The sequence below is a fragment of the Paramisgurnus dabryanus genome, chromosome 17, assembly GCF_030506205.2.
Source record: "Paramisgurnus dabryanus chromosome 17, PD_genome_1.1, whole genome shotgun sequence".
Taxonomy (NCBI): Eukaryota; Metazoa; Chordata; class Actinopteri; order Cypriniformes; family Cobitidae; genus Paramisgurnus; species Paramisgurnus dabryanus.
Window position 1 is genome coordinate 27,754,495 of NC_133353.1, and position 27,611 is coordinate 27,782,105.

At 36.1% G+C, this 27,611-nt stretch overlaps 1 protein-coding gene across 4 annotated transcripts in view; it reads right to left on the reverse strand.

Annotated features, from left to right (window-relative positions):
* fut8a (fucosyltransferase 8a (alpha (1,6) fucosyltransferase)) overlaps positions 1–27,611 on the reverse strand; it is a 108,887-nt gene that overhangs the window by 42,658 nt on the left and 38,618 nt on the right. Inside the window, exon 1 of one of the 4 annotated variants that reach the window (XM_065288444.1) lies at positions 18,545–18,784. The exons of 1 other annotated variant lie outside the window; for it this stretch is intronic. The gene's annotated coding sequence lies outside the window, so the exon portion shown is untranslated. Of the gene's footprint in view, positions 1–5,459; positions 5,598–7,696; positions 7,835–18,544; positions 18,785–27,611 lie in introns of those variants that run through there. 2 more of the 4 variants (XM_065288446.2, XM_065288445.2) reach the window with 2 other exon arrangements.

Consider the following 27,611-nt stretch of genomic DNA (forward strand, 5'->3'; position numbering starts at 1 on the left):
ATTAGCCAGTTCCTAAAATATGTACGAATTCTCATGAGATCAGGCTGGATTTAATACATTTCTAGAAAGATTTGTTATTAAGAAAAAACATTAAGGGAATTGTATACTACAAAATAGTTATATTTGCGCAGTACGCAAAGTAGTAAAAAATCTATTCTTTGCACAGTAAGCTAATTTTATGCTTTCAATTTCATGAAAATACAACATGCAAATGTTCGTAAACAATGAAACAAGGCCGTGTGAGAACAATTTTCAGTAGCACAGAAAAGTTTGCATCGATAACCCTAATCTTAACCTAATATTTTTATCCCAGATATTAAGCTTTTAAGTATTCCTGTGCCTAAGCCAGCCAATGAATGAAGGCCTTCATTTTTCTAACCCAGGGTTTGCCAAACGGGGAATTGAAGGGGGTTTGTGGGTTGATAAAAATCAATTAATTAATTAATTACAATTAAATTATAAATGTAAATAAATAATTAAATGTGAAATATAAAAAAATCTATATAAAATACTTACTAACAAAAAGATATACAGTATTTTATTTCGTTAAAGGGACATTACACTTTTTTTGAAAATATGCCCATTTAGCATAGCTTAGCACAATCCATTGAATCTGATTAGACCATTAGCATTGCGCAAAAAAATAACCAAAGAGTTTCGATATTTTTCCTATTTTAAACTTGACTCTTCTGTAGTTACATCGTGTACTAAGACCGACGGAAAATTAAAAGTTGCGATTTTATAGGCAGATATGGCTACTTTCAAAAGCAGGGACTATTTTGGGGCAGTGCGTAATATCACTACGCCTGCTGCAGCCATGTTACATCAGCAAAGTCCTTGATTATTACACCAGAATAAGAGTATAGTTCCTAGCCATATCTGCCTAGAAAATCACAACTTTTAATTTTCCGTCGGACTTAGTACACGATGTATCTACAGAAGTGTCAAGTTAAATAGGAAAAATATCAAAAGTCTTTGGTTATTTTTTTAACGCAATGCTAATGGTCTAATCAGATTCAATGGATTACGCTATGCTAAAAGTGTTGCGCCAGACCCACAGATCAGCTAAATGGATTACAAAACGGTAAAAAATATTAGATTATTTAAAATATTTACTTTCAAGTACTTCCAAGTAAATAATTATGTCAAATTGGATCGTCTGACAAACAATTAAAAAAACCCTGCCCTAACCTAACCCCAACAATGTCGTTGCAAGCACCATGCTCTACCAGTTGAGCTACAGTAACACCACACGAAAAGCACATTGTCTGTTTACTATCAGTATTTTTGTATCATTGCATACAATTCAGACTACAAATTCACTAAAAATAATGAATTTCCCCATGGTGCTGTAGATTCAGGGTCGACGCTGAAAAGCCATTTAGGACAAGCTGTGACATGTGCACGCATACCCATTTTGTGACTTCTGCCCGACATGAGAGAGATCTTGTACGTACATTCATTGACTTAAATGAGCAATCACAGTTGAACTGCTCTTGTATCACAATCTTGAGTTAATACACACTGCACACCCACGGCATATCTTAAAAGCAAACCATTTACGGAGCTGGAATAACACGCCGCTCACTGTGCATGTAAAACGAGGCTGACGGATGGGAGTATCTGATAGATAGGGAAACGTAGGCTGTGCTTATCCTTCATTATGAATAAGGGCGGAATATAGAGACCCATTATGGATTTCTGCATGGAGCATATACAATGCATTATGGATTGCGGTGGTGTGTCAGACCCGGTAATCAAAGGCTGCAGTGCGGGATTGAATCAATAGAGTGACCTTCTGCTAGTGTCTGAGCACAGCGGACCGGCAGCTATTTATGCACATCACTACTGCAGTCAACGGGGCGTATGCACACTGGGCACTACACATAAACAATAGGCACCGCACACATAATTCTATTAGCATGAACATTATCTTCATAATCTAATGCATACACGGCTATCCTACTCATTAAATGGGGTCTATCACAGATATCAGGGCTGTCAGATTGTTTAACAAACACTATAGCTTATTCTGTAATCATGTCAGTGATGATGTTCATTAAAATATGTCCGCCCATGTTTACACATCCATACCTGTTTACCTCCCTGAAATAAATGGCAGTGCGAATTCTGAGAGTATGCACAGGTCCGTAAACATCACATAGGTCAGCTGCATGTTTTAAGGTCGCTATAGAGTTAATTATATAGAATCCACAACAATGGATGATAAAATAGCATTATGGGTACATAATATTGTTCATAGACGAGAGGAGAATGTTGGACAATGTGAAAACAGACATCAGCAAGAGCTGAACAATATTCAGAAGTCGCGCCAGAGACCATTTGGCTGTTTTATCGTTCATCAGCTGGAAAAATTATTTGAAAATGAACAGTTTGAAATTGACTATTTTTACAATGGTTTTTAAAACTTAATATGATAGTTATTAGCCCTTTAAAGATGCTGTGCCCTAACCAAGCACTCTATGTGATAAAATGACATACATGTCATAAAAATGATAACAGATCTGCATAACCAGCCATTACGGCAATAAGACTGCACCCGTTGTAAAATGTCATTGGCCCAAATCCGACCACTCAAACAAATTACTATTCCACACCTGGTGGGAATAAATTAGGAATAAGAGACAGTATGGGCTATAGCCTCGAAAAGCGGAATTTTAACCATTCAAATGCAATTATAAACAAAATGCATGCAATAAAGGTGTAGCCTTTAAGTCAAATCACTATATTGGCATTCAGCACTGATGAATTTGTAAAAAAGAGCAGCCTTTAATTTCTCTGGAAGGGCTGAAGTGTGCAATGCAGAATGACACATCTATTTACATCACTAAATAAAGTGCCTCTCCACAATGACATTGTACTTATTTAAACTTATAATTAACTCGGGGGTGAAGCCAAGGTTCCAAGTTTCCCACGTAAACACATCAGAGGCAGCGAGTGTAAGTACACACTCAACATCCTCATTATAGAAATGTCACCACTGACTGCCATTACTCTTAGTTTTAAATGGAAAATGGGGAGCGAGTCATTAAAATGCTGCATTAAATTGAACCGGACGATTTGGTGCTGAAAGAGAAATAATCTGTAAACTGCACCGTCCCGCATGAGCGCAGCCTTCGTACCCCGCTCCTAGAGCTCATGAATAATTGAGATCTGCATAGTGACACAGCAGCACGCAGACAAGGACAGCAATAAATCCATAATTAATGCCTGCATTTATGAGCTGAACAACAGCCTGGTCAGGTTAGGAACGAGTTTTGAATCTCACTATTCCTGCTTCTTACCAAGGTAGAGAGATGGTATTTAAAGGAAAACACCACCGTTTTTACTATGTTCTTACTTCAACTTAGATGAATTAATACATACTTATCTTTTTTAATGAGTGAACTTAATCTTTGTACAGTGCGTCGTGAATGTGTTAGCATTTAGCCTAGCCCCATTTATTCCTTAGGATCCAAACAGGGATGAATTTAGAAGCCACCAACACTTCCATGTTTTCCCTATTTAAAGACATTTACATGAGTAGTTACACAAGTACGTATGGTGGCACAAAATAAAACTTGGCAATTTTTTAAAGCAGATAAAAAATGAGAACTGTATTGTATGGCGGAAGAGCACTTAGTGTGCAGCACTTAACATCATCAATAATATGTTGACTACTCCCCCTCTCGCTCAAACCTCCGTCAATATTACTGCGCCCGAGGTCGAAGTGCTGCAAACTAGGTGCTCTTCCGCCATACAATATAGTTCTCATTTTTTATCCGTCTTTAAATAGGGAAAACATGGAAGTGTTTGGTGGCTTCTAAATTCATCCCTGTTTGGATCCTAAGGAATGAATGAGGCTAGGCTAAATGCTAACACATTCACAACGCGCTTTACAAAGATTAAGTGTACGCATTGAAAAAAGAAAGGTGTGTAATAATTAATCTAAGTTGAGGTAAGAACATAGTAAAATATTGAAAAACGGTGATGTTTTCCTTTAATGCATGGGTTTGCCTACTACAGTACATACAATTCATATATACTTAGTATAGTACACGTAAAAGTTAACACCTTTACTGTCAACTAGTTAGCTTGGTTTAAAGCCCTAATACGTGTTGTGAGGTTACTGCAATACCCAGAACTACTATCAAGCTGTTCTTCATTTTGAAACTATAAAACACTAAATGAAACCATAAATTTGATACAGCTGAGCAGGCATTTATACAGTCACGCAACAGTGACTTTCACCATTAAGTCTTTCATACCTCAGATCTTCAACGTACCATGAACAATTTAATTGCACTATTTAACAAATTTGAAACGCAATGCTTTTTCTAAGGGCAGCTGGAAATGACAAACTCTTAAAATGTCAAATACTAATATTTAACAATCGATATTTATCGATTCGGTTTATGGTGACAAACTATCACGTTTTGCAACAGTATTTCCTAAACGATTTGTCTGCGGTACCTCCAATGAACCATCAGTAAAGCTCACCACTTCATCGACACTAAACCTTCAGCGCTACCATTAATATTACTAAAATGACCATTATAACAATGATTCATAACAACAGACTCACCATGTCTCTCTTGCTTGGAAACAGTCATGGAGAAACTTTCAATATGAGCCAACAGCAATCTACATCTGTCATCTATATATATCTATATATATATATATATATATACACATGCATATTTGAATAAAAATGTTATGAATGTCAAAAGCTGTTTTGCATGTTTTGCTTCCTTTCCTGGACAGAAAAATCGCCAGCAGTGTATACTTCCAACCTGTGCTCCATGCAGTGATGTCCTTTAATACTAAAATACTGTATAAAGTGTCACAAGTTTTGTCTTAAAAGGTCTGATCTCTCTCTCTCTCTTTTTTGTATGAACTTGCATCATCTCTCATTCAACTGTAGATGTATGAAGCTCTACAGGAGTAACCTGAGTGACGCACCCATTGGTTTTTATAATTGAGCATTCTGAGAACCAAATACTTTAGAGTTTAAGGTATGTAATTGGTTCTCAGAATGCTCATTCACATTTGAGCCAAATAAAACAGTCATGTTTAAAAATATATACAGTGGTTAAACAAGATAATCGATTTTTAAAGTACTTTTCTTTCAAAAAAAGTAGATTCAATTCAAAAATTCATGCTTTTGGAGTTGATCCTCTGTCCCCAAGGCTATGTGTACCCTTCTTTGCTCTTATATGTTAGATTTTCTATGTTGCATGTTAAAAATTAACCTTTTTATTATGATATTTGACCTTTGGAATTAATTTTCAGAAACATTTTGTTACCTTAATGAGGGCAAATTTGTCTCACAACACACAGCATGTTGTCAATTTATGTCAATTGATTAACTTCAAAATGATCACTATGCCACCTAAACCCATAGGCATAAATAAAATACACTGACATGTTAGATGACAGATAAAAACTGACAAACTCACCACAGGATTTTTGTAAATATCCAAGACATTTCTGCCCGAAGCCAAGGTTAATGTTGTATTAAAATGTATATTGACATTCAACAAGATCCTTAACCAGATTTAAAAAAACAATCTTAATTATTTTCTCCACTTAAACATCAAAGACTCATTGATGTCTTTCCCATTGTGATGCACTACATATTAGTCGAACTTATTAAAACAATACAGGTGCATTGTGGGAGCACTTTATGTCTATAAACCACTCCCTCTTACTGTAAATAATTATTCTGCATTAACACCAGTGCAGATCTGATGTCACGTGGGAACTTTGTGCTCTCCATTCAAGTACATTTTTACATTGTTGCAGGGTATATATTTTGTCAGTTTTTGTGTTCCTAGAGGACTGTCGTGTAATATGTCAGTGTATTTTATTTATGCCTATGGGTTAAGGTGGCATAGCGAGTCCGACCATTTTGAAGTTAATAAATTGACATAAATTGACAACATGCTGTGTTATGAGACAAATCAAGGTGTCATTTTTTTTTATTCAATTAATATTTTCCTGGTTCCATATTTATTTAAGTCAGAACGTCTCTGTTGGGTCCTGCTGACAGGCGCGGTGGGAGCGTACAGCAGGTGACGCAAATGATGGGATCTCTGAAGACTATTATCCAAAAACATTGCACCAAAGCCAAGTGAAGTTATCTATAATACAACAATATAGACACGGCATGTTTTACGTCTGTATGTTATATGTGTGAGAGTTCATTATTCCATCAAGCTGTCAATCATTATCTCTCCTGCGCTCGCTTAGTGACTGAACCTAAAGTGTGTCTAATCTTTCAGATCAACTGATATGGTAAAGTGCTATTGTCCTCTGCCTGTTACTCACACTATATCGATAGTACAAAAAAGTTACTTAAAGATGTTGTGCTCCTTAATAATTTGACGCAAACTTGTGATTTTTCCAGTTGTGGTACACAAGTAATGCCCGCTTCAAACGCATGCAGCATGACAGGTTGCTGTCAAGTCTCTGTCACAAGGTTCATTAATTCATCATCAATTAATTCATAGACTGATTTTCCCTTATTATGTGAGACATAAATGTTGCACTGTGCCGCCCTGTCTTTAGCATTGTATTATTCACTTAAGTGTTTTTATTGTGAATTTTAAAATTACTCGATTTACTCAAGTACTCGTCGTTAACAAAAACATTAGATGCTCGATTATTAAAATAAACGATATTGAAAGTCCTGCACTATTTACCCTTAACAATTACGTAGAATAATAAATAAGTAAATCAATTATTACTTAAACTATTACTTTTTTAAAGGTAAGTGGTTGCAATCCATTTATTTAAGCTTACTTTAAAAAAAATTAAAAATAAAATTAATTAAAAAACTTTTGTTTAAATGTAGCTTAAATAAATTGATTGCAACCACTTACATTAAAAATTAGTTGAGTAAATTAAATGAATCATTTTTTTCAGTGTGTGCAATTTGGGAGGGCACCTTATATGTTTTAATCATCAAGAAGAGGATTAAAATAGGTTACTAATTGATGATGAAATACAAGTATGTCTTGTATTTCTTCATGTCTTGTCGCATAATTGTTAGGTTTGGCATGTATGCATGTAAACTATCAATGTGTTCAGTATCTAGCAAAGATTTCCCCATGGGGCTTAAATGGAAACGGGTTAATTAGGTCATGACACAAAAAAACATGAAAGGTGACAAAGTAGTTGCCTGGTGTACCAAGAAGCTTGCACAAGAAGCTTGAATTAAGAATCCAGTGTATTGAAATAAAAACCATGCTTTTAAATACAGGAGCTTGAGATTTCTTAAACTTGAGAAATGAGAAACTTCACAAAGTTTAGGCCCTCCTGAAGAATGAGGGGACATTTTTCTAAAAAACAAAAACAAAGCTTTCCTAACGGCTAGAACAACCTGATTTAAAGGGAGTCATTAACAAACCTTCAGTACCATTCACTTGTTATAAAACCAATAAGAGGTGAATAAAGTTACAGGGCATGAAAGAATTTGTTTTTAAACAAAACATTATCAGCTTAAGTTAATAAATACAATTATCAGGTAATTATTAGTGAAGGGATAAGTTGAAAAACTTTGTTTTTCCCAAAACAATTCAAACTGATACATCAAAAGTATAAAAAAAAATTAAATACTATCCCATCCGGTATACCACCCAATATTAAATGGTTAGTTTACAGTTGAATACAAATTCTGTCATTAATTACTTACTAGGCTTGTTGTGATAGCCAGATTTAAGCATCCTTTTAAAAAAAAGAAAAGTGCCATTTGTCCCGATGCTCAGTCCCTAAAGCTTGGGACACGCTCCGGGTCACTTCATGCACCTCAATCAAACAAGTGCATTTCCGCCTACGGCTATAAATGCATTCATAGGCAATTTAACAGAAGCACCTCATTCAAAAATTGTCTAGGTTTTCAAAGTGAAAGTAAAATGTGCACGCCCGCACGGAAATTCATACGCAATTGAAGCCCCCCACCCGGTAATACTGGTAGCACCAGGTTTGTCACATGTTGATTAAATTGTGGAAACATTTCCTCACTGTCACATCCCTATTACTCATCCTCATATCGTTCCACACCTGTACGACTTTTGTCATCTTCAGAACACAAATTAAGATTTTTTTAATGAAATCCCAAAGCTTTTTGAGCTGTATAGACAGCAAAGCAACTCATAAATTTATGCATAGGAGACTAACTTTGAGTATAAAGTATTCTTGTCGCTTCATGAAATAAAGACTGAACCACTGTAGTCACGTAGGTTATTTTATAATATCTATACTTTCTTTATAGGCCTTAAACTGTGTGAGTTGGGTTGCTGTTTATGGGGGCTCAGAAAGCATCTTTGAATTGACTTTGTAATCTACTCGTGCAAATCGTTGTATTCGCGTTTGCTGGGCATGCCCCATTATGGGTGTTAAACAACATAAAGGTGAATAAATAATGACAACATTTTCTTTCTGGTGTGAACTGACTCCTCCACTTCACATACAGCATTTTAAATCCTCCATGGATTTTGTTTTCACTATATTTTGCCTTTGGGGGCGTGCACACCAAAGCTTTTATGCCGGTGTGTATTTTCAATTGTTTCCAATGGAAGAGCACCATTTTTAAACCCCCTTACAGTGATGAACAAGTTCAGACCAAACAGCGAGGAAAAAACACACCTTATCTTTACACGCTTAGTCTTACTTAAATTGAAGAAAACATGGAGACACATGGAGAGCAAGAGCTATTGCGCTTACACAAGCTGTAGCTGAGTACGTAATTTTTTGTTTTTTAAGTTATTACAATACTAAAAAATTTGTCAAAGTTGAGAAACTAATGTAAAATACCCAATTTTATGAAGTGTTTGATGATACAAGTTTGGGTGGAATTTTTCATGATATTCTTTGCCTCTATTGATTCATAACCTCCAGCACTTAATTACCTGTAAAATATTAACCATGCCCATCAGTTTTTGCTCTTCTGCATTTTTTGTGCTCTTTGTACTCTTACATGATGAGTCAAACGTTTGCCACTGGGTAAATTCCAACTACAATGCTAAAATCGCTTTACTTTCGTTAAAGAAAGACATGCTAATCAAATACAGAAAAACGTTGGCTTAAAATACATTTGCATCTTACATTTGCTAATTTTACATATAAGCAGGGCTTCTGCAAGCATTGTTCCTGCACTGTGAGCTTTAACCATCTGCTCAGAAGGCAAAGTCAAATGTTTATGGATAAAGATAGATTACTTGAATTACAGCTAAATTTGTCCATGCGCATATCCATTGATTTTCAGTATGTAACCGAAGCTGTGACAAAACCTGATTAAATTGCCAATGAATTCATTGCATGAGAACCTCATGCTAGAACTATATGGAGATTTCATTTTCATAATGGAACTAAAACTAACACCAAGAGATGAAAGGTAGATTCCAGTGTACAGCTTTGTGGTTGCTAAGGTGTTAAAAGTGGGTTTAATGCATTGCTGTGATATGTTTCTTACTGGTGGCTTATGACCTGAGCCTCTTCCTCAATGCAAATGAGTGTGATTTTAACCCCCTTTAGAAAAACATTTCCGCCTAAAAATGTGATAGATAATCCAATAAGCAAATACACAGTTCTGCATAAAAACAAATATAAAACTTGTTTTATCTTTCTAATGAAGTTTTAAAGTGGCAGAATGGTTTCAAATAGACCAAAAAGTCCATGTTGTCCACATATTATAGGACTTCCAATCATCAGCCCTCTGGCTGTATGCCGACCCAAGTCTAAAGTCACAAGAGCAGGTGGCCAGCAGGACGGGCACAGACATGGCACCCCGCTGGCAGGGCATGATGTGGTGCACCTGATGAGTTTACTTCTACCATAAATTTAACATTAGGTCACTCCTTTGAGGACCTGTCTTCCTATGTGCAAGCATTAGGTGTCTTTAAGGTCTAGGGATGGGGAAACAGAATGAACTGAAACAAGTTAATAGCCAGTTGGCACTGTGTCTTGCCTGGCATGCCATACTGTATAGAGACCCTCCGGATATTTGTACACCTACTTGCTGCACCTTTCTACCTCTCATCTGCCTTTTATTTGTGTGCTAGAAAATCTGAGTATGTGTGCGTGGTCAAATTTCTAAAAATATACCTGCCGTCTTTTAATAACCTCCCATTCTACATTTTTAGCAAGTTCGGTCATTTACACACCCTCCTGTCACAATGCTAAAGACTGAAAAACAAAATATACATCATACTAATTCACAATGTTCTCATTCAGTAAGATGTCAACATCTGAGAACTGAATCTCTGAGTCAGCAGGAACCAAATCAGTCCATTTGTGAACAAATCACTCAGACCGGTTAAGTGATGAATCAAATGCTTGACGCAACTCAACTGAAAAATGATTCATTCATTCGACATTGAACATTTTCATGACGCCAGACAAAGGTGTAAAATAGGTGGAGGTCAAATATTTTAGTTAATAAAAATTACGTTTGGTCTGTATGGCTTCAGTGATATACTGATGTAGTATACAGCACACATAAACATCATTCACACAGCACTTTGGTCCCAGAAAAATATCCATAGAATTGGCAGACAGGCTTCCGTGTGAACACAAACACATCCCATAAATGTTCTGGGATTGCTCCTGGAAAGAGGACCTAGTAATATTGCTGAAAGATACGTTTGTGTGTGAACACGACACAGAAACAATGCTGTAAGGGGCGTGCCATAGGGATGACGCGCATGTGTCATTGTTGTCATTGCAACCATAAATTATGGTTCAGCTATTTAAAACCAAGAATTTACAAGCATCTAGTGCTGCCACTAACGACTAATTTTCTAACGACTAATCTTTCGACTTATTTTTCGAATAGTCGACTATTCTAAACGACTAATTAAAAAAACTCAAGTGTTTGTTATTTCATTGTGTTCATTTTATTTTGAACCCACCGGTGTCATAAACAATATGAATAACTTAAATGTTACCAAATAAAAAATTACAATGTAAACAATATAAATAATAATAAAAACTTCCAGTGCAAAGTAGATGCTTAACAGAAATATGAAATGTTTCACTTCTACTCTTTGATCATATATTGCATTTTAACACAACTGAATGCTATTTTACATATTATCTGTTCTGTTGTAGCCTATAAAATAGTGACTAAACATGACCCATCACCTCGTTTTTATCCAACCAGCTGTTTCTTTAACTGCTGCTAAAATCCTGATTTAGATATGCAAAAATCACCATACATTTACATTGTAGCTTTACTGCTGTTGCTCTTCTCATAATTGTTGTTGTGTTTTGAGCCATTTCTTGATTTTAAATGCGAGTGATATAGCGCAGACAATTCGGTGCAAATTGAGAAATATAAGAGAATACACTGTTGTTGTTAAATAGACTACAGAACACGGCATACAGCATCATAGGGAGGGAGAAAGCTCGCACACAGACTCACACTACTGCTAATCTTTCTTCAAGTCATGTTAACTCGATCAGTCGTCTTTGTCAGAGACATCTGTGAATGTTGACGTTTACGCAAAAAAGAAAGTACATTAAAAACACTGCCACCTTTTCACTGTCACGTAAGAGAGAGGCGCGCTCGGTCGAGGCGCTGCAAGCAACATGAGTGATATAGAGAGAGAGAGAGAGAGAGAGAGAGAGAGAGAGAGAGAGAGAGACAGAGAGAGAGAGAGAGAGAGAGAGAGAGAGAGAGAGAGAGAGAGAGAGAGAGAGAGAGAGACGCGCTGAACACTCGCAACAATGAATTGAGCCGTTTAAAATAGTAAAATAAAAATGTAAATGGGAATCATGAAAAATCTATTTGTTGCGTCCAGTGTTGATTCCGTGGCGGAATCACGAGCAAACATAGCCTTTAACATCCAAAGACAGAGTCATTGTACTTCTCAAAAGAGTTAATAAAACAGTACTGACTAGCTCGCCATTTCATTCATAATCATATAACAGTTACTTACGTTGTCCTATTCTCTGTGGGTGCAGCAATTTTCATCGTCGATTACGTCGACTATGTCGACTATTCGCAGCAGCACTACAAGCATCTTAACATTCACAACGGAAAATGTCTGCAAACTGGACTGAAGCAAAGATCAGAGCGCTCGTCACTATCCGCGCTGAAGCTGAGATCATTCAGCAGCATAAAAAACACGTCATGTGCTCATATGAGCTTAAAATAAACCAAAATGCATGCAGAAATCAATGCAACCAGAAATATCGTTCAGGAAGCTGAGATCATTCACCAGCATACTAGAATAGCGTGTCAGGCGCTCCTTTATAATATTATCATAAACTAAAATGCACGTACATGGTTTCTGGAGAGAGAAATAATCGATGATGAGCAAACTTCAGACGCTGCGGAGAAAACCTACCAAGTGCAGGACTTTAATCACGTCATGTGTCTTTACTGGATCTTAACGGCATTTGTATGAATGCGCGCACACATTCCGGAAAATCATTTGAAGTGTGAATGAACCAAAAATCGAACGATCCCGAACAAATCCCGGATGCGTTTTCTGTGTATTTTTTTTAAAAATTGCTATAGTTGGAACTTAATGGACCACTTTAACAATAACTTTTACATCGGTTTTATATTTGTTGTATTTGGTTTTGCAACAGCAAGCTTCAGGCTGTGTTTATTGTAATTGCATGGCAAACAGCAAAGGGAAAAAATTCTTCAAAATGTTTCCTTTTGTGTTCTGCAGAAGAAAGTCTTGTAGCTTTGACCGGGGGTGAGTAAATAACGAGAGTGCATTCATTTTCCGATGAACCATTTCTTTGAAAATGAAGCTATGAACAAACGTTCCCACATGCACAGTGAGACTGTTGAGGTTGTGGGTAAAAGTGTGAAGATAACAATGGTGAGAAACTTGCAAGTCTGCAAATCAGCCCCCCTAAAAGTGTAAGGTACTATGAGATGTAACGTGTTGGCCTGGTATTGTTTGTGCAAGCTTATGTTTAAATCTGCCAAGAGTGAAGTAAATATAAAAGGTGTGGCTGGAGGCTATCTCTGATCATCTGAGAAAAGGTCACACCTGCACCATGCTCTCCAAGTGTGTATGTGTGTGTGCATAAAAACAATTATGCAAAAAAGTGGGGCTGTTCGAACAGGGGGTGGGAGGGCAATTAGGAGGGGAAAGCTTTGGTTTGTCTCTTTCATCAGTTTTATATTCAATAAATGTCAAATTAGGCAGGCAACACCTGTTAAGGCAATCTGGTGTTGTCTCCCTAGTTGAGTGTGTGTATGAGCGTGTGTGTATTTGAACTGAAGTACAGTGAATACTTGAGCAACCTCGTAGCAATTTAAACTCTTATCTGCATTTGATGTGCATATCATTATAATATTGCATGAAACACCCAAATGAAAATGGAAATCAAGTCCTAGCAACCCACCCATACTCCATTGGATATTCTACTTTGAGTTAAAGCAGTCCAAACTCTCTTTAGTTCAATAAAATCTAATACTATAAAAAATTTTGATTTAGTAGTACATGCACATGCAAAACGCAATGCTTAGATGCTTGAATGTTGTGGGATGTTGCTAAGGTGGTTCTAATTTATTTTAGTAGGTTGCTATAAAGTTGCGTTGTTCTGGGTGGATGCTACAGTGATTCCCACAGTATTTGCACTGGATGACATCATGTGCTACTTAGCATAATTGTGACCTTATTGCATCGCATGTTTATATGAACTAGCTTTGGAACTTTGGATACCATAAAGCCATTCTTATGGGTGCAAACAACAAAATAAAGATAAAATATTGCCTAAACATGACACTGTAATACTCCATCCTTCCACAGTGACTTCACCTGACAAAATCACCATACATCTTCATTAAAGGTCCACTCTTTAGATTTTCAGTGGCATCTAGCAGTAAAAATTGTGAATTGCAACCAACGGCTCAGTCCACAGCTCCCCCCTCCCTTTCGAACGCATAGAGAAGCTACGGTAGCTGTCACAGGACAAACATGTCAAAGTCAACGTAGTGACAAAACGCGCTCTATTGAACAGTTTGTTCGTTTTGGTCTACTGTCGAAACATGGCCGCATGAATAGTCGACTTCCGTGTAAGGGGACACGTGGTGTATGTAGATAAAAACGGCTCATTCTAAGGTAATAAAAACAATATTACAGTATTATGTAAGGTCTGCATCCACCACAGATAATATAGTTATATATACTTTATTACATTTCTGTCAAGAGATCCTTCTAAAAGTTATACAATGCACCTTTAAAGAGATTTTCACTATATTACTTCCTTGGAAAAGTCACACTTTATGCTTGCAGGACAGTACTGGTTAAATTTTCTACAAAATAAAAGCTAAGGTCTAAAAAGTGGCTATAGTTCTTGCTATGCACTTTTCCTGAAATAGTAGTTCCAGTTGGTTTGGTGAGTGTACATATATGTACCTTAATAGTACATATCAGGACCTTTTCAAAGGGTACCGCCCCAGTGACAGATTGGGACCATTTTGTGACTATTTGTTTCTTACAGTGTAGTGGCTGCACTGACAAAAATCTCTGGTTGCACGTGATTGAATTAAGTTATCTTAAAATGATTTTTCTTAAAAAAAAAATGTTGGATCTACATAATTTCATTATGTACACCAGTTCAACATGATTGAATCAAGTTTTCTTAAAATGACATTCATTTTAATTTATGTTAATTTCATTTTAAGAAAACCTAATTTAATCATGTGCAACCGTTTTTTCATTGTGGGTATTGATCCAGGTCAAAAAAAGACCCTGTCCCCAAAGGGTTCCTGATGTTCTGTTCACTAGATACTTGTATGATTTCAGGGCTCTCCTTCAACTCTTTCCTCTCACCAGGCAAATATCCAATCATTTAGAAAAGTAATAGCACAGCCCTTTTCATTTAATTGCAACAGCACACCTGATAGACCGCCAGTAAAAGAGAGCAAGCAGAATCTTGTTAAATGAATCTGCTTCTGAATCAGTTCAGTCTTTTAAGAGTTCAAGAGCTGTAATAGACTTGATGAATCTCAGTGAGCCAAAAGTGCAGCGTGAGGTTGGGAAAATTTTGATTTAGTTTCTTATGAAATGTTGAGTAGACGTGGGTGAGTGTTTAACAGACTAGGTATAGGCGATCAAAAAGATCTATCTCCATCTTTGACAGCAGTAGATGAATGCTGGATGGATGTTTAGTAGTCTAGTGGTCTCCAACATGGTGCCCGCACAGAGTCTATGAGGTGCCCGCCAATGCAGATTCTATAGCCTTAATTTGAATAATTAACATATTTTATATAAACTTGGCTTATTTTATGTATGTTAACATTGTAAACAATGATAAAACATATAAACAAATAAAATAAAAGAAAAAGATTTGAGTATACTATATAAAAAGTAGCCCTCCAGATTGTTTTATCCATTGTGGTGGCCCTTCTTCACAAAAAGGTTGGAGACCCCTGGTCTAGGGCATTCACAATTAAAACAGTATTAAACACGATTTATTTCATTTGACATGATTTATCCTGTTCTGCGTGATTTACTTAATACTAATTGGAAAAAAAAATTGTTAGTATTGAAGCTCAACAAGTGAAATGCTGTATAATTTTTAAGCAAAACATTTTTATTAATAAAACCGTTAATGGGAACATAATGATAATACTTGATCTTATTCTTAAAATAGCTAACTAAAAATCATTAAATAATATTATAAAATTACATGGTGCAACTGAAAAAACTGTTTTTGTGTGTGTAAGAGAGAGAAAAAGTACTATAGCATAAATTTACACTTTGGTGTCTCACACACAAAAAATGATCAGTACACATACTGTAGGCATGTTAAGTTGTTTTTTTCAGAAGCGACTGCAGGCTTTTTTGGCAAATAAATATATTAATTTTACTGACAGGCTCCGTAAGAGCACATTATAGGTTAGCCCATGAAGTCAGTACAGGGTCATATTTTGTCCTAATGGAAAAGGCAATAGATGTCGAGCACCACTGCAGTGGTGCCTGGAAGGGCGTCAAATGCATTCAATGTCAAGTTAGTTGATTGCGGATGTATGATAGGACAGGCTCTGTCCTGATCTGCTCTTTTTATGATCTAATACAATCAACACAGGACCTTTGCTCCATCGTGTGTGCTAGAGATGCTTGCGAGTACATGACAGAAAGAGAATAAAGGGAAAGGCCAAAAGAAAACTGAGGTCATTCTTCCCCCGAGCTATTAGTGAAGAAACTAATAGCTCGGGTGCTTGTGCTACGAAAAAGTTATTTTGAACAAAAGGTGCACGGATTCACAGAATGAAAATGATTTCTCTTTCCCTACACAAAAATTGTCAAAAAATGGACCCAAGCTGTCACTGGGGCAATTTAGAGGACTTTTTTTGAACACATTACAAATGTTAGAAATGTATTGCTAAAACACATAACAAAAGTAAACTATGTAGTATTGAATTTCAGAGTTAGACCTAAAAGTTTTTCTCCATTCCTAAGTTCAGGAATTTCTAAAATCATGGCTCGGTGACGCACTGGAGTCACCGAGCATGGCCCCCACCCCTTACACAATCGCGAGCATCCATTCAGGTTGTAGTCGTATTTGAAAGTTGTGAGAGACGGTATCATGACAACGTCAGCTTTCCAGCAAGTGGGCTTGATTTCACATGCCAATAGAGGACACGCCCCCGGCATTTGAGAGCAGAGACTCCTGTTTCATTTAACTTATTTATAAAAAAAAAATTATCATTCAAATTTTGTTGTGTAGTTAATAACACACTTTTTCTGTGATGTAACACACAGAACACGTTTAATATCGCTTTACGTAGACTTTAATATGTACTAGGCATGGGCCGGTATAAGATTCTGGCGGTATGATAACCTTTAGCAAAAATACCACGGTTTCACGGTGTTGCGGTATTGCCATTGCAACACTAAAATGTGTTATTTTCAAATGCCAGGTACAATAAAGCCTTTAAATTATAATATGCTTTCAAAACATATATAATATTTTCGTAATATATATTAAATGTAAACATCAAATCAATCACATGACTTCATGATTTAATGAATTTTGTATAAACACAGCTCATACCTTGGAGACGGTATCACAGAACATTTTAGTGGTTTTGAAACCTTGACTGTTTTAAACCTCGGTATACCTTGAAACCGGTAATCGGCCCATGCCTAATATGTACATGTGTAATATAAGTACAGATATGTGTACATTTATGTGAACAACAGATATGTGAACAAATATGTACCTATGAGGTACTAATTTGAACCCTGTAAGTGCAAATGCGTATTTTGAAAGGGAACTGCCCCAGTGACAGTTAGGGAACAATTTTGGACCATTTTTCTGATACACTGAAAAAAATATTAATTCAATTTACAAAAAATTAGTATAATAAAATAAAAATTTTGTTTAAATATAACTTAAATAAATTGATTGCAACCACTTACCTCAAAAAATTTTTTTGAAAGTAAATTGAATGAATACATTTTTGTCAGTGTAGTGTACCAAAACTTATTTAAAGGTCACTTTATCTTATTATTATTTATTATTATTTTCCCAAAGTTTTTGAATGATAGTAAACTATAGAAAAAAACAATGAAATACACTGTAAAAAATACTTTGCTGCCTTAAAATGTTTTCTTAAATCAACTCAGATTTACAAGTCATGTCAACAGAGATGAGTTGCCACAAAATATAAGAAAAGTCAACTTAATTTAAATCAAAATCAACTTAAATTAAATCAACTTAAGTTAAAACAACTCACCTGTAGTTATAACAACTCATTTCTAGTTGAGATAAATAATAGTAAGTTAAAATGACTTGTAAATCCGAGATGATAATAAAAAAAAGTAAGGCAGCAAAGTATTTTTTACAGTGTAAGAGAGTTATGCCCCAAATCCAAAATAATTCAAAACTATGTTATATTGTCCCATCTTTAAAGTAACACTATTTCCCTTTAATGTTAAATGACGTAATGTCCCATCTGTGCTTCGTTCTTAATGGCTGATTTTCTTAATTATTTGGAAGGCATCCATTTGAAAAACTTTTTATTGTTTAATAATATTTTAATCTTGAGATTCAAGTAATATGTTGGTACAAATATACTTTTGTCTTCAAAACTAATTATACGCCTTTAGATCCAAAAGGTTTTTGAGGTCATAAGAAACAAGTGATGCTAAACTTTACACCAGTAGTGCATTTTCATAAAAATCTAACTGCACAGTCACGTCTTATATTCATTTTTCAAATACCACATACAGTACAGTGAAGTCAAAGTATAAAATCTGACGGGGGTGACAGGTGCAAGAAGCAAGGTTTCGAGAAATGTTTCGAGACTTGTGGCCGCTCAAACAAAACATCTGCCAAAGTCTTAAATAGTCGGTGACAGAACGGTATGTGTTCCCGACGTGGTGATTACATTTATTCTCCGAAAGCAAGAAACAAAAATATAAAACATTCAAAAAAGAACACAGTTTAGAAGTGAAAAATACGACTGCTCACAACTTTTCAAATCCTGGGACAAGATAATGACAGAGAAAAAGAGACCTGAAGGCCCCCGAACGAAAGATGGAGAACACAAATCAATTACCTCCACTTTCTTCAAGTATGTTCCCATCAAAGTGAAGCTGGAAGCAATTAGCCGAGCGAGCAAGTGAGATGTCCTCCCGTGTGCTTTAATGTAGTCTCTGGATAGCTCGGTGAGTAGCAAGTCCGTGCGGTTGTTTGAAATCCAGCTCAGAGCCTTTTCTCTGGTTTATTCTCCTCTATTGATCGAAACACTGCTTGGTTAATAAGGAGCCAGTCTCGGTGGAGATTGCAGGGCTAATCGGTTTGTGACCGCCTCTGAGAAATAAAAGAGCACAGGAATGGCCATGTGCGGGTGAGCGGGCGTGTTTAGTACACTGCCTATCTTCACACCCCAGGCTTTGGTGAGAGTGCTGACGCGAGAGCATTCATGCCAGCGTCCGCCCTGCTGTTTCATACTGTATGTATGCGAGTCATTTCATCACTGAAACATACTGCATGTCTCATGTGAGTTCCATCTTGCTCACTATTGTCCTGTCTATGCTGATTCTTTGCTTCAATGGAAGCCGTCGTGTTTGTCTAGACTGATCTGGCAGACCTCAACAGTTTGTATTGCCTCCTCTTATCTCTCTTTCTGCCCTTGGCTTCATCAAAGTGTCAGTCTGCCCAGTTATGAGCGCATTTGCGTTCTAAATGGGCCAGGGGCCAAACCCCCTTAGTTACGAAAACCCATAGTGTATACGTCACCCATACAAAGTCTATTTTGGTGATTTACGTTTTTTACCCAGAATCTTCCTATATAATGTTAAGAAAATTCTGTACAAATAAAACCTTGATATATTTACAATAATACTAACCATGTCAAACATTGAAATTAATGTGAAATCAGTGATTGAAATCAAACTCATTATTAGATTATGAGACTTTATCTTGAAATTCAACATCAGGGTCACATATGTGCATTGTATAGTCGATCGAATCACAAGTGGACGAGAGAGACACATCAGACCACTGGTGCTCTTTATATCCAATGTTGCCACTTTTAGGATTTCTGTGCCGACCATCTTAAAGGGATAGTTCGGCCAAAAAATGATATTAAACCCATGATTTACTCACCCCCAAGCTGTCCGAGTTGCATATGTCCATCGTTTTTCAGACAAACACTTTTTCGGATATTTTCGAAAATGTTTTAGATTTTTCAGTTGATTAAATGTAATGTTACGGTCTCCACGACCTTCAAGTCCAAAAAAGTGCGTCCATCCTTCACAAAATAAATCCATATGGCTCCAGGATGATAAACAGAGGTCTTCTGAGGGTAATCCGTGCGGTGTTGTTGTAGAAATATCCATATTTAAAACTTTATTAACGTAAATAACTACCTTACGGTAGCGCCGACACCTTAGTCGCGTCCGCATTCAGGATAAGAGCTTACGCAGCCTACGGAGGCTACTCTGCTGCTGCTCTGTGCCCCCCCCTCCGAATTTGTCATACGTCACTAAGAAAAGTGCGTACACTACGCTAATACTCTCTCCTGAGTCTAAGATGGCGGCGCTACCGGAAGGTATTTATTTTCGTTAATAAAGTTTTAAATATGGATATTTCTACAACAACACCACGCGGATTACCCTCAGAAGACCTTTGTTTATCATCCTGGAGCCGTTTGGATTTAATTTGTGAAGGATGGACGCACTTTTTTGGGCTTGAAGGTCGTGGACCCCGTAACATTACATTTAATCAACTGAAAGATCTAAAACATTTTCTAAAATATCCGAAAATGTGTTTGTCTGAAAAACGATGGACATATGCAACTCGGACAGCTTGGGGGTGAGTAAATCATGGGTTTAATATCATTTTTGGCCGAACTATCCCTTTAAAGTCACAATAGAGCCAGATCCATGGAGCTCTGTCTGGTCCTGGCACATCACCCTTTTTCTTATCGACTACAGTGGAGGCTCTCACTGCATCCAAACATTCTTGTCTAAGCAAAGCTGCCTCCCATGATGTCTTCAAACAATGGAGGGCAGTGATCTCTGACAGCGGCCCACAAGGCCATTGCCTGATTACAAGGAAACAAAAGATACGAGTGACCTTCGTCCAAGCATCTAATCTTAGAGCCACAATAAAAAGAGACGATGCTTTCTTTAAATCTCCGTTTCTCTTCAAGGCTATCAGCGATGGCTGTGAATGGCTGGTGGTGGACCTAAGATAGGGGTCTGGGCCTGCTCCCAGGTAGTGCTGTTGATAATCTGATGGGTCTTTATTATTCTATCAACAGCTTGGAAAGCAAACACACACAATGCACAAACATAAACACAGATGCACACATACACAAGTTATCTTTAATCTCCAACACACAGATCTCATAGGGTTCATCTCTTTGTAATGTTTAATGCTCATATGATATGGCCTTTCTAGGGAATAGGAGCATTGTACAGGAATGTCAACATCAGAGCATTCAATCGCTTGATGTAGGTCAACACACACCCTGTTTTCCCCGTACCCTGTACAGCTGTCAGGCAGCATATGCGGGCTGTGGTGGAAAATGTTTGCCCTAGCAGCAGCTTCAAAGCACATATACACCGTATATGTCAGGAAAGACAGTAAAGGCATGATTGCATGACTAAGCCTTTTCCTTTTTCCACTCTCTCTTACAAGTGAGATGTAAGTTTTATTATTACTGTGGGATTTTTAATTTTCAAGTTTGGGATTAAGCTTGTTTATCCAACACAAACTGTTTACAGATGTGATAATGTACAGTACAGTATATCTAAACTGTACCAGGGGTCTCCAACCTTTTTGTGAGCAAGAGCTACCACAATGGATAAAACTGGAGGGCTTCTTTTTTTGATATAGTCTACTCAAAACTTTTTTCTTTTACTTGTTGAATTTATTTAATTTTACTAGTCGATATGTTTTATCATTGTTAAAAATGTTAAGTCTATTAATAGAATGTGTTTTGGTGGGGAACTCACAGACTCCGTGCAGGCAACCTGGTGCCAGCGCACACCATGTTGGAGACCACTGATCTATACAATATGTGACCCACCTGTGAAAACCCAAGTCATTTTTTAGTGATTTCCTATCATTTTAAATAATGTACCTTTAATATTGACTGAGCAAGATAATATTAAAGTCAAATCAATGTTAAAAACTGAAGTCAAACTTTGATTATCTAAATCTCATAATAACATTTCGAGCCTTTATTTCGCAGACAGGGTCACATATAATACGACATACATGGTGCTTTTCCATTGCATAGTAGGGGCAAAAACTAAGGTGGGGTTAGTTGTAACACGGACTGTTTACATTGTTGCACAAGGTTGAGCGTTTTGTTTTTCCGGTATTTTTTCATGCTGCCAAAAGACGATCTGCCGCAAATTATTGGAAATGTATAATATTTTCAAGAGAGTTATTGATGAACGAGTGTTTTGGTGGCATGTAAGTACATTTTTTCATCATATGTTTTTTTCGGTTTTTAAGTTGGGTGTGTAAGATACCAAATCCAATGCTATGGCATATTAATCAGTGTCTTGTTGACTAAAACATAGCATCGTTTTGAAATATGTCTGCAGCTCTTAGCAACTTTTTTGGTGGGCTTGAAAATATTTTGACCCAGCGGGGTTAATTTTAACGCTGTGTTACAACTAACCCCTCAGCACTTACGATAAGAAAACGCTAACGTTAGCGTAATTCTTGCCGTTGTTTTAAATAGGCTACACACGAATGACTGCTGGCTTCCAACAAAATAAATGTGCCTGTCTTATCAAAAATTGTGTGTCAAATTTATTTTTGTTCATATCTTTAATAATGATTGAATAAGGTCACGTCAACGATTGAAATCATAATGAAATGAATGGCTAAAATCAGACTTTGATGCGCATTATCTCAGAATTTGATTTTGAAACTGTAGTGTGGTTATTACAGACTGGGTCACATATAAAAAAAATGTTTGTCATAGTTGTGCTGCTTTTTCTCACATATTTAGACATTTGTATCTATTTATAATTGAACTATTGTTAGAAAAGGGGTTTATGAATGAATACAGTGTGGATACCTGTCTATTATAGACAGATATAACTAAACAATATCCACTTCAAGTATATAGACAAAATAGGATTGAAATATTTGCCTCCAAACTTAATATTTAGCAAGTGTTACAACTAACCCCCTGCCTGTTACAATTATTGGGGTAAGTTGTAACGTTTGCACTTCTGTCACGTCCATGAATGGTAAGTACTAGAAACAAACTTCAAATGTTCATTTGTAGCAGAGATGTGTGTGTTGCTTGTGAAAAAATATAATTAATCAAACTCAAATATTTTTTGAATGATTGAGCCAAAACCAAAAAGCATTTTTGGAATGCTATACATCCTCATACATTCAATTATTTCTCAGTCCGCCACAAAATTAAAATTGACCACCACAAATAGATGTTTGCACATTGCGTTTATCACCACCTCTGTCTCACATAACAGTTTCTGTACAAACACCCGTGGCATCAGTCGACCCACTCCGCTGAGCCTCATTTAAGTAGCACTTAAGCATACATGCGGACGTGCGTGTCGAAAAAGTCTGGAAAAAACTGTTATGGTTTTCCTGATTCTCAACACACACTATATATGTCGTACACTATAATAGTAGTCAATTTGTTTCATTCTATAAATAAACATTTATTATTCAAAGCCTCGATTCTCACCTGGTCTAGAACCTTACATGCTGCTCCTCTGGGTGGAGCCTTACGTTTTTGTAGATATTGTGGTTTGTAGCATAATTTTTAATTTTTTCTTTTTTTTGTTCACGTCATGTGATTGTTTTGATGCCCCACCCTAAATGTGCCAAAGTGCGTCTAGTTTAATCAACATTTTCCATTACGTCTTTATTTATTTGCTTGCCATTGTTCTGTGTTAGATAATGTGTGTTGTAACATCACTGCTGTCATTCATTGTTTTCATGTTTCACATTCCAGTTCCTAGGCACAATGTTTTTACATTTTAAACTGATTACAAACCTGCATTTAAGATTCATTTCAACATGCAGGACCTGTTTACACCTGTTATTATGTCACCAATGATCACATGCGACTTACAGTGCATTCAAGCTATACATCATCACCAGTACTGCAATCTTCTACCACCAGTTGCGCAACATAAACATGTTGATAAAGTAATACTACTACTAATAATAATATTCAACATACAATAATAATAAAAACCAAACAATAATCTCAATGTTTTTTTTTTTACCGAAAAACTATTTTATACTGAACTTTGACGTTTGTGCTTTAATGATCTATATTTTTGCAGTTTGATGTTGGATATACTAAAGATGCTTTGTGAATATATAGTTTAAAAGTAGACATCTTAATTTAAAGCTGCATGTCCCCTTGTTTTAGCTCAGTGCTTGATTGATACTCGAAATGGCAATCATTTGCTGTTGACCAGGATACCTCAGTGAACACATCAGGTAAAATGTTTATGTACTGTGTGCAGTCGATTCGATAAGGCATATTTTCTCATATGGGTTTATCTTAGGTGCCACAGGGGTGTATTTAAGTGATAAAATGGTATCTGGTTTATGTGATTACTTTAGTATTTTCAGAAAAGTAACAGCTGAAAGTAATGCCAGACTCAATAAAATGGCCGTTCACCTCTGCCATATGGATAAGTGTATGTGAGTGTTCTCGAAAGAGATGCTGCGAGCTCGCCTTATTGGTATTTAGTGAAGGGAGATCCTATAAGCACCGTCAAGCAAAACAGCCCCTGAGCCAACATCTCCTGAAGACCACTAACAGCTGTTGCTAAGCAACTTCAGCATCTGCAGCAGGGCAAATCCTCTTAAAATATACAGACACACATGCACGCAATTTCAGTGGTTCAATTCAACATGCAAATAGACCAGACATCTCGTATACAAAAAGACTTTGGGTTTTTATCTGAAATGCAATCGGGATTTTTGCATTAGGTAAATTCACGATCATGGCAGTGGCTGGCCTGAGAAAGCTACTTTAAGCATCATTAAATGATTTTTATGTGGACATGTTGATGTATTTGATCAGCTGTTGCAAAATGTGTATCTGACAAGTTAATGTTTGTCTGGGTGACGGTAACGTAATTTTTTTTACATTTGGCATGTACAGATATGCACGTTCACTATGAATATATATTAAGACATTTTGTTTAGCTGTGCATTGTAGTTTTACAATTAATATATCTAATAAATATCCTATAAGTCAGAGAAGATGGTGTAGTGGGCAGTGCTCTGACATATGTGCAGATGCACTTTTGGTGACCCGAGGTCCTTTGCATGGTCCCTTACCCCTCTCGTCTACACCCTGTACTTTTCTTTCCTCTCCTTATTGTCTATTAAACAAAGGCAAAAATGTCCCAAAAAATAACTTAAAAATAAAAACCCATCCTATAAAAAATTGCAATATTACAGTACCATGTATTCTCAAAATGCTATACATTTAATGACTTTACAGTTTTTATTACTTATTTATCCTTAATTCTATACTTTTGTTTCCTTATGTCTCTGCTGTCTGTTTGAAAATGTATTTTCTGCAAAGCTGCTTTGCAGCGATGCAAAAATGTGAAAGGAACTATGAAAATAAATTTGAATTTTATTTGAATTTTATTTGAACTTTATGTTTGAGGCAATCTTTGCAATTGTGTGCATGCCTATCAGGCCTACACAAAATCTGCACCCACAGAATTCCACACAATGCATTTTAAAGTCAAAGCCGTCTACAAATCTTCCACCCCCTGCGCTTGTTTGTTAAATATTTTGGCAAACCTGATTAATGTTTTCTGATACAAATTAAGAGTGTGGTATTCACAGCTCCATTTAACACATTCTACCATATTTAATTCCATTATGCACACGGGGGTTTAGAAAAAAATCAGTGCAGATAATCTAAAATGAAATAAAGCCTGCTGATTCCATCTGGGCCTAGTAATGGGTGTGAAAGTCGTTTTACTCAGTAACAGAGATGAGTAAACTAAGATGATGTGTCTATGTCTGTTGCTTCATTTTTTTGAGAAGTGAAACAAGAAAGATGTGTAGCTATTTCTTGCAGTAACTGTCTGCATGGTGTTGCTTGCATTAACCACAAAACTAAAAACAAAAAAAAAACAAAAAAAGAAAGAAAACAAATAACTTAATAAAACAAATAACTTATTGAAGGTTGTCAGATGTTGCCAGGGCAGTAAACTACAGCCTTATTTCTAGCACACACACATCCTAGCTGTCTTTTAAAGGGTTAACCCCAAAATTCTGTCATCATTTACTTACCATCAAGTTATTCCTGTATAAATTTCTTTGTTCTGCTGAAAAACAAATGAAGTTTTTTTTTATAATGTTTGCATGGAAGTCAATAGTGCTCCTGCTTCCTGCTGGATTACAAATATCTTACTCCGTGTTCAGCAAAACAAAAAAAATGTATCAGCTGTAAAAAACCCAATGGCTGTTTTTTTAACCGTTAAGCTGATGAGGTCATTTTATTGGGTTAATTTCTACAATGTTGGGTTACCTAGCTCCCAAATTGTTGAATTTGTCTGGAGAAACAAGGTTTGTATCATGTTTTTAATCAATCATTTATTATTACTTGCGCAAAAGTGTGCTGAATAGGGCACATCCAAGATTGCACGGGCAGGCACCGCCTACTATTGGCTTCAAAAAAGCTCTTCACAAACCAATGGGTGACGTCACGGACACTACGAACATATTTTTTTACAGTCTCTGCTTGTACCTCAATAAACATCTGAATTTGAAAACAAAATATTTTTATTTATTTAATAATGATTGTTTCAATTATATAATAATTAAATGTAAGGAATAATTGACGATGGGATGTTGAATTATTCGAAAATAATGCACACCCGAGATGGCAATATGGCAAAGGAACAAAGTCAATAATTCCTCTTATCCCAAGGTTAACACAAACATTGCTCTGGTGCCTATTTTAAAGACATTTAAAGGCTAGGTGTGCGGTTTACAGAATAATAATCAACAATCATGGAGCATTTCTCAACCAATCAGAATAAAGCATTCAACAGGCCCGTTGTATAAAATAAAATAGCAATGAAAAAATGTAAAAAAAAATGAACTCAGCTGTTGGGCCACTTTTAACTGGACTGAGGTGAGAAAGTATCCCAAATCATTGGGTTAACAGTTTGAAAAGGTGCTGTACTATCCCATAGTTCTTATTTTTAACCCAAACTTATTAAGTGTGTACATGAACAACTTGAGAGTGAGTAAATGATGACAAAATGTTCACGTTTGTGAAACCACCTGTTGCGAAAACAACATTTCAAATGAAACAATAATCACACAGTAAAAATTTCTGTAGACATTACAGTATTACTGGCAGCTGGTTGCCAGTAACTTACTATAGAATTTACATTTATGTTATTTACTGACAACAGTTTTTCAAAGTTAAATAAACATGAAACATTTTCAGTAGTGCTGGGCAAAGATTAATCGCGATTAATCGCATACAAAATAAAAGTGATTTTTTGCATAATGTATGCTATATGTAATTATTAGGTATATTTAAATACACACACATTCATGTGTGTTTTTAAGAAACATTTACATGTGTATATATATTTATTTATATTTTTACATATTCTATTTAATATATAAAGTAAAAAATTATATATAAAGAAAACATTTCTGAAATAAATATATGTATGTGTTTGTGGTTAAATATACATAATAATTCATCATATATTATGCCAAAAATCACTTTTATTTTGTATCTGATTAATCGCGATTAATCTTTGCCCAGCACTAATTTTCAGTCTTTATCTTCTACAGTAAGTTACTGGCAACCAGCTGCATATTTACAGCAAATTTTTTACAGTGATGATGTGATTTGTCTAAGACCATGCAGCACTTGTCTTGCGATTTTACAATTCTATCAACCTTAAACTAAAAAAACATCTAAAAAAAGTTAAACCTATATAAAGAATGCAAACTAAAATATGGTAATGCCATCAAGCACGTTGGCCTGAAAGAGGAACTTCAAATAAAGGATGTACCAAATGTAGACTATTATACATTTCTCTAGGTGGAAGTTGTCATGCTGGCATGTTAAAATTTAAGGATGTACCATTTCAAGGACATTTCCC